At 44.3% G+C, this 13,140-nt stretch overlaps 1 non-coding gene across 1 annotated transcript; it reads right to left on the bottom strand.

The window, feature by feature from the left end:
* Positions 1-12,334: 12,334 nt before the first annotated feature.
* TRNAT-CGU (transfer RNA threonine (anticodon CGU)) lies at positions 12,335-12,407 on the bottom strand. The gene has a single exon. It is a non-coding gene; the product is annotated as a tRNA-Thr (tRNA).
* Positions 12,408-13,140: the final 733 nt, after the last annotated feature.

Genomic DNA, 13,140 nt, shown 5'->3' with positions numbered 1-13,140 from the left:
GGGTGATTCCTCTAGCTGCAATCACCACCGCACTGCCAGAATCAGACGTTGGGGTTGAACCATCGGTGTATATGTGCACGTGGTTATTATACATTTAGTGCAAGCTCAATTTTTAGGGCTGACGAAGGCACATTTTATTTTTTCTATATTCATAGAATTGAAAGACGTACTTGCGGAAGGGTCAGGCACCAGGAAGGATACACCAATTTCTCCGCAGGCCTAAAACGTGCCGTATGTATGGCCGATGTAGAAAGCAGAGCAAAAAGTTACCTTTCGGCTTAACAACCAAAAAGAAAGAATTTTCACGCAGGTAAAAATATTGCCTGGATGGCATGAAAACACCGCAAGTGCATGTCAGGTGTTTTTTATATTTACTGAGCACATTTTTCGAAACACTGCACAGTGCGCGTAGCGACTAACGCGTACGTCTACCAGTGGCGCAGAAATCAGTTTCGGTGGGGGCACATCCTTACTGTGAAATGTAGCCCGAGCAGGCAACTGGGCCCCATTGTCATTCCGTGCTCTGTGTCTAATGTCACGAAAATATGTGTCACAAAGAAGCACCTTGACTACGCCCCACTAATGCATACGGGTATAGCATCACGCGTTTTTCAAAGCTCACAATATGAAGGGAAATATTGCATCTTACGCAAAACAGGTACAACGTTGCAGGCCGCATGATTACTTCTGTATGTTCTAGTATGCGAGGCACGCCTTTAGGTGGTGGCCCTGTTAGCTCCGGCACTTGTCTAGCAGTTCTCATGTGCTTTTACCGCTTGAACCTAAGGTATTAGCTGTGATGCGACTTCTCTCTAGGCTGTTACAAAGCTTCAATTTGTTTGAAGGTTGTTTCAGTATATCTGCAAAACTATTGGGTTCGAAGAGTGCCCATACAAGCACCCCCCCCCCCCCTTCACTCGCACTAACACACACGCACACACACACACATGCGCGCACACAAGGCTACAAATGGAACGCGTTTGCATTGACTTGATGGTTTCATTTGTTGTGTATCACACCTGTTCCCTTCATTAGATGCGTTCTTGCATTTCAAGTTCACATGAGATTCGCAAAGCATGCCTTCTTAAACGCAAGCTGTGATGTATGGATAACAAAGATAGAATTATGAATTTCATGGGCAATGATGAAAATATGTAGGGATCAATGAAGACAATTCTCGGCTCATGCATGTGAACTGGTCTACAAGTTCAGTTCCCGAGCTCAGAATGCCTACAAAGGCCCCGGCTATAGTCAGGCCACGACTTTCGTCAAAACTCCTTCCTGCTGTCCGAACTCTTTCAGCCGTTCTCTTTGCAACGCATTAAATATGTGCGCGTTCTCAGGTGTGCACGTGACACCTTCAAAAAGGCGCTTTCAGGCAGTTAAAAGGGGGTCATGTTTCAAAAGTTCTAGAAATTTGTTTCATTTTTCTTTGCACACAATGAACGCAACAGCGGATCCACCAAGTGAATGGTTTCGCAATTCCAATTTTTTAATAATAAATCAGTCAATATTACGGCAGACATGAAATGGAATGAGCCCAAGCAAGATGACGTAATCTGGAAATCATTGCAGTCAACCGCGTAGATAAAAATAGGTTGACGAGTGACGGTGATGAATATTACTGTGATCAATGTTCATATTTTTGTTTAAAGTAAGTAAAAATGTAGCAGATGTAACAGACAATGCTCACATTGTCTAGACATTGTCTAGACATTGTCTAGAAAAGAAGGCATATACATGCCTTCTTTTCTTACCGGCTGCGTTACTTTTTTTATTTTTTATATATTGTAAGTCGCCTGCAAAAACAGAGCGTGGCTTCACCACGTAAAGAAGAACGGCTATTTGGGCTAGTTGGTTAACAAACATATAATTATGAATTTCGTGGGTCACGATGGAAATATGTAGGGATCAACGCTCGTGTTGTCCTCTTTGCTTTCCTTGCCTCGCCTTTCGTTTCACGTTTCTTCTAGCACCTTCGTGCTTGCGCTGCAACCCTTATTACCATGGAATTTAACCAACTAGCCCAAATAGCCGTTTTTCTTCAATGCATTTCTTGTACACAGGGCAGTCCTACTTTTTTGGACCCTTCTTCTCAAGACCCAGCCACTTTGGTTTCGTGGATTGCAGTAGACAACGCTCGTGTTGTCCTCTTTGCTTTCCTTGCCTCGCCTTTCGTTTCACGTTTCTTCTAGCACCTTCGTGCTTGCGCTGCAACCCTTTTCAACGCGTAAGTATATGTTTGCTAACCAGGCAAGATGGCCGACCTATGCGCTACTCTGCTCCCGTAGGGAGCATTTACAGTTACTCTAGCTTATGATAAGAGTCCCTGTACATGCTATGTATATAGAGGAGCCCTATCAGACTGAATAGACTGTGTATGCTAAACTGTATACGATATGCATATACAGTCTAGCTGATGAGTTCATGTTAACGTTTCTCCAGAGTATCGAAGCGCGCTGATCCTGTGCTTTCGCTCCACGTCCCACGCTTGCCATCGCTCCGGCCAAGGAGCTTCGGTGAAACACCAGTCGTGCCGGAGAAAAATTGCGCACGCATGCATGTTCGTAAGGCGGACCAAAGTGCAGCTGCGCATGACACATCCTGAAGCTCAAAGCCCGGAGCTTTGCCGACAGGATGCCGTAGTTCGGGAGCACAAAGCGGAAGCACATCACACCTCAGGTTGCTCGTCTTACTTTGAGAAGTATTCCAGTTCAAAAGAGTAGTTAGCTGGGCCATTTTGTACGCATCCGTGGCAGTAACCGGTGCGAAAAAAAAAAGGACGATACACACAGGAAAGCAGTCCAGTTTGTTGTTATAGATTGATGGGCTTACTGACTGCGTGCTTGTGTGCGTCTTGCGCGATGCGCTACCTTTCCCTCTCTTTCCTCTACCTCTTTGTATCTCCCCCATCCCTTTACCGCGTATATAGGGTAGTGAGCCGGTTATCCTGGACTGCTTAGCCTTCCTTACCTTCCCTTCACACTTGGCGTCTCTCATAATCATATGGTGGTTTTGGGACGTTAAACCCCACATATCAATCATCATCTTCCCTTCACACCTAATCATGTCCCGCTTGAAATGCGAGATATAACCAGAAAAAACGGACATTGTGCATCTGGTTTCCTGGATACAGCCAGCATTTCGCCAGGACCTGATTAAGGTTGTTCTCTAACAATCATTCTCTATATTCTCTGTCCATTCTCAATAATATTCAATTCATTTGGAAAGCGCATGACTGAAACGAAAGCTTTTCCCCTCATTTACCTTACAGATCTAATATTTTAGTGATCTAGCTTCACAGATGATAGAACACAGGTTTTTCATCTCATCCCATTTTATTTTCATTCATCAATTAAGACTTCCCTCGTCAAACGGCTAATCTCGGTGACAACTACGATTGCCAGCCCAGTCGCAGTCGCCGAGTGAGTACGTATTAAGACACCATGATTTATTCCTCTGAAAAGGGGTTTATTGGCGACTGTTGCGACGGTGTTCCTACGATGAAACACGATCGGGAAAGAGCAACGGTCAAGCAGATGCCGGCGATGAGCAGCACGAGCCGAGCGAGAGAAGCCCAGCACCCAGTACCCAAGTGGTGGCGATGTTGCTTGCCAACGATGCGTTTTCTTCTTCACACCTCATTGAATATGAAAAAGGCTTCTTATCGAAAGCCCGGATGCAGGAGAGAAATGTGCTTTTCTTTTTTTCAAACTTAGAAGCCATTCTGTGTCCACACGAATATTGTACTCACGGGCTTACGCGAATTCGAATATGTCACTGACATGCAAACGTATTTCCTGCAGGGGCAACACATGTGCATTTCAGTTTCAGTTTATTGCTTTCAAAACAAGATGTTACAACATGAACAATATACAGGTAAGGGCCCCAAAGTAAGAAACTGTAGTGGGACCATCGGTTAATTATGCATATACAGAGCGTAATGACTACTACAGCAAAAGAACGGAATATGAAGCAAAATCGAAACAAGTGAGTTAACGCGTTTACAATTATATCGGCGGAACATGAATAAGCGCATCAAGAGAAAACAAAAGGTACAGGTAATGATAAAAAAATTGATTTGGGAAGAGATTGGCATGATACACTTAGTTAAGATAGTGATGTTAACAATGACAATTATATGTGGGGTTTAACGTCCCAAAACCACAATATGATTATGAGAGACGCCGTAGTGGAGGGCTTCAGAAATTTCGACCACCTGGGGTTCTTTAACGTGCACCCGAATTTGAGCACATGGGTCTACAACACTTTCGCTTCCATCGGAAATGCAGCCGCCGCAGCCGGGATTCGATCCCGCGACCTTTGGGTCAGCAACCGAGTACCTTAGCCACTAGACCAACGTGGCGGGGCTGCATTGAACAAGAAAATGTATGTGATACAACGGTGTTACGCATAAGCAAAACCAAAACAGTTGCTATATTTCACCGGCCGTGATTTCCTCTCGAATTAACATGAGAATGTATGAGCTAGTCTTTGGCTCATTCCTGAAAAACTGAATTTATCGTACAAGAGAGTGCAGCTCTCAAATATCTTTGCACATATTCATTACCGAGTGTATTTCTGCTTTTTTTTCACGAATAAGTAGCACCTGAGTCGCCATGTTTTGACGTACAGCTAATTGAAACACGTGGCTTTTCTCGATGGACCAAACGTAACACAATCAGCGGCTGGGTTCCTGCATGTGATGCTGTTTTTCTTTTGTTTTTTTAGGGAGCGCACTTTTTCTAGTTTTCTATTTTCTTCGTCGCCTTTTTTTTTCTTCAATTGCAGTTATGATACCACTTGTCTTTTTTGCTCTCTTATAATCATTTTTATTTTACACTTGACCCTTGAGCATAGCCTAGAAATCATGAAATTTAATGGAAAAATTTTTGAGTAGAAGCTTTATGATTTACGAACGCTTCCTGATCGTTAGCATTAGGCTTCTGCCATTATTGCAGTGGTGTCCTGGTGATGCTCAATAGAATAAATGAAGGGGAAACATTCTATGGATGTAGGCGTTCAGGTAAAAGGCGAGTAACATTACTTTCCCAAGTTTAACACAGGCATCACCTGACTAATTACCTACACGGAGGCATTGTCGATCACCTTTATAATAACCATGACGTTGTAATTAGTGGCTTAGACGGCGTTTTGCGCCTCGGCCTCACTATTTTAGATTATGTTGTTTCTTACGATGCAAGACCTTGCTTGAGAACAGCAGTCATAATTTTAGATTCATTGCAGTGAAGTTAACGAAAGAAAAATATTAAACGCATCTGTGCGCTGCTTACATGTAGTGCTAATAACCAAATCGCGGAAGGGTAAGTTACCTTCGTAAAAACCTCTTCCTTAGAGTGGATACATCAACGTACCCAAAACACAGGTTAGGTGAGAGAATGAAGTTGCCTCTAAAATACCGGTTTACTCTTCTGCGCTTTACTACAGCGAATCTGTATATGACTAGCAGGAAGTAAAACATTGCGTCGCTTGTGTGCGAAGAAGCTTTAATGAAGAACCAAAGCCATCAAAAGCTACCTCGCAGGTGGTACGTGCTTGCTAGTTTCTATTCATGTGAGAAATTTAGCGCACCTTTGTACTCCCCCAAACAATCATACATTCCCACACACCCGTTATTTTAGTGAGCGTCGATGTGCCTCGTCTCTCATCGTAACCAAGCAGACAAGTACTGCGGAAGATGTAAGCGTCAGAAGGAACCCCTCCCGTTCACGTCCACCGCGGAAATTCAGAGCGCAGTGACGTGGTATGACATTTCGTTTCGTCTGATGCCACCAGATGGCCCTACACTCAGCGCGTCTCGGTGGAGCTGAAGCGCACATTTACCATAATCTATAAATAAGTTTAGGTTATATAGGACGCTATCGAGTGTTAATTACGGTTTAGCAACAGTTTTTCTGATGAATAACGATTAATTTGCTCATTCGATTGATGACGGATTGATATGTGGCGTTTAACGTCCCAAAATCGCCATATGATTATGACAGACGCCGTAGTAAAGGGCTCCGGAAATTTCGACCACATGGGGTGCTTTAACGTGCACCCAAATCTGAGCACACGGGCCTACAACATTTCCCCCTCCATTGGAAATGCAGCCGCCGCAGCCGGGATTCGATCCCGTGACCGGCGGGTCAGCAACCGAGTACCTTAGCCACTAGACCACCGGGGCGAGGCAAGTGCTCATTCGAATAATATTAATAGGGAAATTTCAAAGGCACGTTACATCACTGCTTAGCATCGTGTTGCAGAGCTGAAAAAAAAATGGGGTGGGCTTTTTTTGTTTTTTTTTTTCTTACTTCACATTTTTCAGTAAATATCTTTTAAAAAATTAAGCAAATTGAATAATGAAAATGGTTTCTACACTTGCTAGCTCTTTTTCCTTTTCAAATGCAACAAACGGTCGAAATTTGTGGAGTTTGTCAATTAAGATTCCTTGTTCATGTGAAGTTGACGCGGGTTCTCGAACTAAGGGCTCTTTCCTGATGATTCGAGACGCTGAAGTCAAAATTCAGTTTGTAAATAGCTGTGTCCTCCACTCAAACAATTCGTTCACACGCCCCAGACATCCCGTCGGTACGCATTCATAGCGGCCACACGGACAAAAGTATACCCTAACAGCAGGCGCGTAGCCAGAATTTTTTTTCGAGGGAAGGTGGGGGGGAGAGAATTCAATCATACTTTATGTATGTTTGTGCATGCATGTGTATGTCTGCGTGCATATATATACAAGCCAAATCAATAATTTTCAGGAAGGGGGGGGGGAGGGTTCAACCTCACTAACCCCCCTTGGCTGCGCCACTGCCTAGCTAGCATGATAGTTAGGTGGGCTAGTTGATTTCGCGTTATGTAAATTAATAACATTCACCGCAAATAAACGACGCAGAACGTAGAATGAAGACACACATTTTAAATGGTCGTTGTATGCGCTTCTTTTCTTCATCCTACGCCATTTATTTGCGCTCTGAGTTTTATCTCGTAAAGCATACCCTATCAAAGCTCAACAGAAAAAAAAAAACGCCAGGCCTGCGTGGGAGGCGCAACATAGTCACAGCGAAAGCTATAACAGCGGCCTTTCAAAGCTTTTTCTCGACAGTCATTGGGTAACTACTGCAAGCTCACTTGCTTGATACCCACTAGGTCATTAATGTTAAATTTATTTGGGTATATATAGTAGACTGGCGTTCGCTATGCTATTTTTCATCATTCTTTTGAGAAGCATGATATACACTAAGCACTTGGAAGAAATTCTGTGCCAATTTTTCATGCAGTGGCTGACGACGATGAGAATTGTGGCTGAAGTAGGTACGCGCCACAGTTAATAGGGGAACAAGAAAAAGCGTTAGGTGATGGTTTGGAGCATTGGACAGCCCACTCGTTACGTTAATTACATTGAGCGACGACTGGTTGTTATTTCGCTGTTTTAAAACGCTTTATAAGCCATATTAACGCGATTGCTGTCCCGACATCAAGCCTGTCTAAGGCAAGTTTGCCAACCAGTCACAAGCACCGGTGTAGCTCACTGGTAGAATACTGTGCTGGCTCCCAGCGGACCCGTGTTCGAGCCTCACTGTGTCATTGGTGCTAGGCCAAGCCTGCCTGGGGCAAATTTGACAACAAGTTACAAACACCGGCGTTACTCAGTTGCAGAATACTGGGCTGGCACCCAGTGAACCCGAGTTCGATCCGCACTGTGTCATTGGTGCTAGATTTTGTTTTCTAACTTCGCGCGATGTGGTTACGCAGACCGGCGGCGTCGGCAGCGGTGGCGGAGAAGCGCGTGACGCGAGTTGTGATCTCACAACAGCTATCGCTGTAAAATTCGAGTTTCCCGAATCGGTTGCTCTGTTCGGTGATTCACCAATGACGAATTGAAACGACACTTAAGCTTGAATTTCACTGTGTCGTCGTCGTTTCTACGTGCCTTGTGCACCGTATTTGCGTTTCATATAAACGCAATCGAAGTGTTTCATCCATGGTCATGAAAAAGTATGGGCATTGTAATACAGTGAGGATGCTTTTCAGAATCAAATCAAAGGAGACAGGTGGACGGTCTTTAACGTGCACCATGTTATTTCTTCCATTGGCTCTCACCACCACTTCATTAACGAATATTTAACTCTGTATGGAACTCCCGAGCGGATGTGTTAATTTCATTAGGTGTGAACGCAAAGGAGTGAAGAAAATGATGCAAAAAAAAACTACATAAAAGAAGGGCACGCGGACGCAAGCTGTGACGCCGGGCGCCGGTTCGCTAACTCCGCTGGAATGTCGCTAATCCCGCTACCGTTGCTCTGACCTCTTCGAACGATTCCAGTGCACCACCAGTGCATGCCGCGTGCACATGAGCGCCCAGCAGCAAAGAGCAAACGACATGCAAGCGTGCCCATGGCTGCTGGTCGTAGACCCCGAGATCTTAGAAAGCAGCAGCATGCACGCCATCGTGAGCCGTCGCGTTTCCCTTTTGAGTCGCAAAGTCATTGCTCCCTAGCCCATGGCCGGTCACCGCTCCCTTTCATTCCTCCGAATGCGAAAGTAGTCGAACGTGGCACTCGGGACCTGTTTACACGGCCACGCGTCGCGAGGGGCTGCGTTTCGCCTGAGGAGAAGGCCCGGGAGTCAAGAGCCACAAGTCATTGTCCGGTAAAAGGCCCCCTTTTTTTCTTTTTTGTTCTACGTACGAGATACCCGATAGGCGTATGGGCAAGCGACAACGACATGGTTGCTCCAAAGGGGTGTCGCGTAAGCGGCGACCAGTCACGCTTTGTAGAACCCCCCCCCCCCCCTGTCATTTAGCATTGCATCGCTCATTCGACTCTTGTCGACGTCAAGTACTTACGTAAACTGGAGCACACTTGGTGGCGCTTCATTGTGCCGGCGATGTCTGTTGAGCGCTCCGCCAGGCCACTCTAGAGAAACTCGAATCCATCATTCGGCGATGCTTCTTATTTGAACGTGTCACGGAGCGTGCCATTGGCATTGATGTTACTTGCCTTTGCCCGCGCCTTTTATTATCGGCAGGCTTCCTGTTATGTTTATTTGCTCCTACTCTGTGAAAGACCACTTGGGAAGAAAACGTGGTAAGTCACTTTCTGAGACGCAGAGGTTGCACAAGGATGCTTTCGATTAAAGAAATGAAAGAGAGAGAGTGAGAGAGAGGGGGGAGGGAGGGAGGGAGGGGTGGAGCGCATTTGAAGTGGCTAATTTAGAAGTGTAAGCAATATATAAACTGGCGGTTCATGTACCTGCTGGCTACATTGCCTTTTGGAAGGGGACAATTGATTGACACGTGAGGTTTAACGTCCCAAAACCACTATATGATCATGAGAGACGCTTTGGAAGGGGACAAAAAAGTGTGTAATGTTTCTCAACGTTCGGGGCTTTTGCGAATGAGGCAATGCTAACTGATGCAATCGCTTCTCAAGCATTGGAACTTTACTTATGCGTATAAACGGTGATGGAGGACGTTATTGTGACAGGCCTCCGACAAAGTTAGTAAACTACGTTCTGACGAATGTTCTTTTTTTTTTCTTTTTTCCTATGTATACTGCTCCACGTGATTGCAAAGGAATGCTTCTTTTTACGACGTCGCCCAAGCAGTGCGTCTCGCCGAAGGTAACAATCATTAGCGTATGGTCAACAACTGGGCAGCTACTGGGCAAAAAATGCAAATATTATTATTTGTAAACCCTTTTGTAATAATCCGCCTTCGTTAGAAAATGCAGCTTCTCTTAATTCTAACGTCGTCAACTTATTATTCTAACGACGTTTTGGTAAAGTGAGCTCTTGCAAAACTGGAAACTCCCGCCGCATACTGAATGCCTTGTTCAAACTGAACAGTATCGCGGCCGCTGGTTAAAAAAAAAACAAGAAAGTTTTTCCAGAAGCCATGGCAATATATTTAGTGCACTATACTCACGTCGCCTTCCCTTTGTCCTTTTTGCTTCCGGGTGCAGACTGCCGTGCGCCACGTATACATACAGGCGATGATCAGGTGCAACACCAGTCGTATATACTCTTGCGGCCGAATCCTGTCGCAGAGCTACTCGACATACTTCGACGCCCCGCCGGCACCGGACTTTCACTCGCACAATGTCGGACACAAGGGGGCGCCCATGCGCAAAGCGTTGAGACCTAGTGGCCGCTTTTTTGAAGGTCGAGGTCGAGACCTCCATCATTTTCCCTTCACACGCGAGGCCCGCTATGAAGTGGGAGCGCAACATTTACTTCTGAAGCGGCCAACACCCATGGAGAGAGTCGGCGTTGAATTCTGTACTCCTCTCTCTGCCATTGAGACCAAGCAAGGCCTCCTACTCCGCCGGCGCCTCACCATGTACTTTTTGGTCATCCGGGTACCTCCTACAGCAGCGTTCACTCCCCCGTATCATTTACAGGAGGAGGCACCGGATTCTTTGTCTACATTATGGGGTATACAAGGTGTCCCAGGTAACCACAGCCAGAGTTTTAAAATATGCCGGCACATGCAAATACTACGCGACCAAGTGGATGTTGCTCACCGTTGCCTGGAGTTCATCAGAATGTTTTTTGGGTTCTCAAATATTGTTTAATTAGATATGTTTATTTAACTAACTTTTGAAGGAACGAAGATGGATAAAAAGCCCCGCCGCGGTGGTCTAGTGGCTAAGGTGCTCGGCTGCTGACCCGCAGGACGCGGGTTCAAATCCCGGCTGCAGCGGCTGCATTTCCGATGCAGGCAGAAATGTTGTAGGGCCGTGTGCTCAGATTTGGGTGCACGTTAAAGAACCCCAGGTGGTCTAAATTTCCGGAGCCCTCCACTACGGCGTCTCTCATAATCATATGGTGGTTTTGGGACGTTAAACCCCACATATCAATCAATCAATCAATGAAGACGGATAAAAAAATCAATGAGAAAGTTGGAGATCGGCTTGCAAAACGTCTGATTAGACAGTTTTGAACTTTATATCTGCTAAGTATTAGTGTTTTTCTGCTAATTACAAATGCCCGCGAAATACAAAATTCCACGTGACAAACCCGCTCGTGCGCCAGTGCGCACGATGATTCTAGTGCTCCCTAACGTTTCACGTGCATTCACAAATAAGTAACAGCAGTTTACGGGCCTTTCGTTGAGCACTTTATTTATAATTGGACATTTCTTTATAAACACATGATTGGTCTCAGATTTGGGTGACACTGGCACACTCGTGAGCCGTGACGTAGTAAAAAGCTAACTGTGCGAACGCCTGCAAGCAATGTCGTTTCATGGTCACCTGAGCATGAATTCGCAATATTCTAGCTTTCTCCAGCTCGGCACTGTGACTGCAGGAATCATTTGTAGTATATGAAACTTCGGCAGGAGACGATGGCTCCACTCCTTGCTGCGCATGACGTCACACGCGCCATTAGTCGCCAGCTGTAGTCCCCGCCACAGTGTGGGCGGGGACTACAGCTGGTGACTAATAGAGATTGTTTCGAACTGAGATCTTTCTTACAACCTACTTTTGATATTTCATACTCACAAGGGAACCTCTTCATCTCGTTTGTGCTGAGAACCACAAAATGAAGGATGACCGAACGTATATGCTTGTCCTTCTTCAAGTGAAGTGGAAACGTAAACACGTAATCGAGAACTTGGAGCTTCAAGAGTGCTGTTTTTAAACTGCGAGAGTTGGAATTCAATTCTCTACTTTAAAACACGCAAATGAGAGCTCGCTCGTTTGTTGTTCGGTGAGAATTTTTTTTTTACTTTATCCCATGTCTCCGAAAGCGCCCCTGTGTAGGGTTGCCATTACATACCAACTTTTATTAGACACCCCAAGTCGCCCTGACATAGCAGTCATTCCCACAGTAAAACCTGTTGGAATTCAGGTAGTGAACGCACGAAACTGGCATTTAAACGAAATTTTGTATTTTGATGCTGAGAGAATATAAATGGTAAGTTATGTAAGTTAATTATGGTAGGGGTGTCAGAAACTTTTTCGGGGGGGGAGGGAAAGTGATTTCGGTAGTTCATGTATGTTTGTGCATGTCCTTTCATATGTTTGTACGTTTTTATATATTATACGTCCTGCAAGATATCGTTAAAACAGTTACAAGTGAAAACCAATATATATATATATATATATATATATATATATATATATATATATATATATATATATATATATATATATATATATATATAAGGGAAAGAAGTGTATACCTAAGGGCTCGTTTTTCCGTGTTTTAACACAATATTAATGAGATATAACAGACAGTAATGCCAAGGAATGTACAGGGGAAGTTATTAGAACCAATGGAATGTAAATAAGAAGAAAGAAAAGTGGATGAAAAAATTACCAACTGTGAGCAGGAATCGAACCTACGACCTTCGAATTACGCGTTCGATGCTCTAACCACTGAGCTATCACAGCGGCCCTCCCTCCATCCACTTTTTTGGGTTTATCTGCGAATTTAGAAGTAGGAGCGACAGTCAGCGCCATCTATAAGCCAAACAACGAGTGTGAAAACACTCTTATGCGCATGTTTGGCGTCACGTAGCACGTGAACTTATTATGAGCGGGCAGCTGATTAATTGTCCCTCTTATACAACCTAAACACACCAAGTTTATATATATATATATATATATATATATATATATATATATATATATATATATATATATATATATATATATATATATATATATATATATATATATAGAGAGAGAGAGAGAGAGAGAGAGAGAGAGAGGGGGGGGGGGCAAGTGGGTAATGAACGACATCTAAAAATTAGTAATAGTGCAGCCGGGTTTAGAGAGCGGACAAAACAACGACACATGAAACGGAGGCTGCGCTCTCCTTCGGTAGCTTAAGGTTTTATTTCGCTTCCTTGACTATAAAAATTCCGAGTACCACGAATTAAACTTATGCAGGATATGCTGCGCATAGGACGCACAATCACAGCTAAAAAGATGTAGAAGAAAAAAAACGCAATCTCGTAAAGAACGTACAATCACAGGAAAAGTTGGTGTAGACCTAAAGCGCGAACTGTCAACTGCAGCTGGTTTTGTTCGCTCTAGAGTCAACCTACATAAGCACGTTCAAACTCATATTTCAAAGCTTATTTTCATATCTGTTCCAATTACTTGGATATCATAGAAGCCT

The sequence above is a fragment of the Rhipicephalus microplus genome, chromosome 1, assembly GCF_043290135.1.
Source record: "Rhipicephalus microplus isolate Deutch F79 chromosome 1, USDA_Rmic, whole genome shotgun sequence".
Lineage (NCBI taxonomy): Eukaryota > Metazoa > Arthropoda > Arachnida > Ixodida > Ixodidae > Rhipicephalus > Rhipicephalus microplus.
Note: the sequence above shows the minus strand (reverse complement) of the source record. Positions and strands in the feature narration are given on the sequence as shown.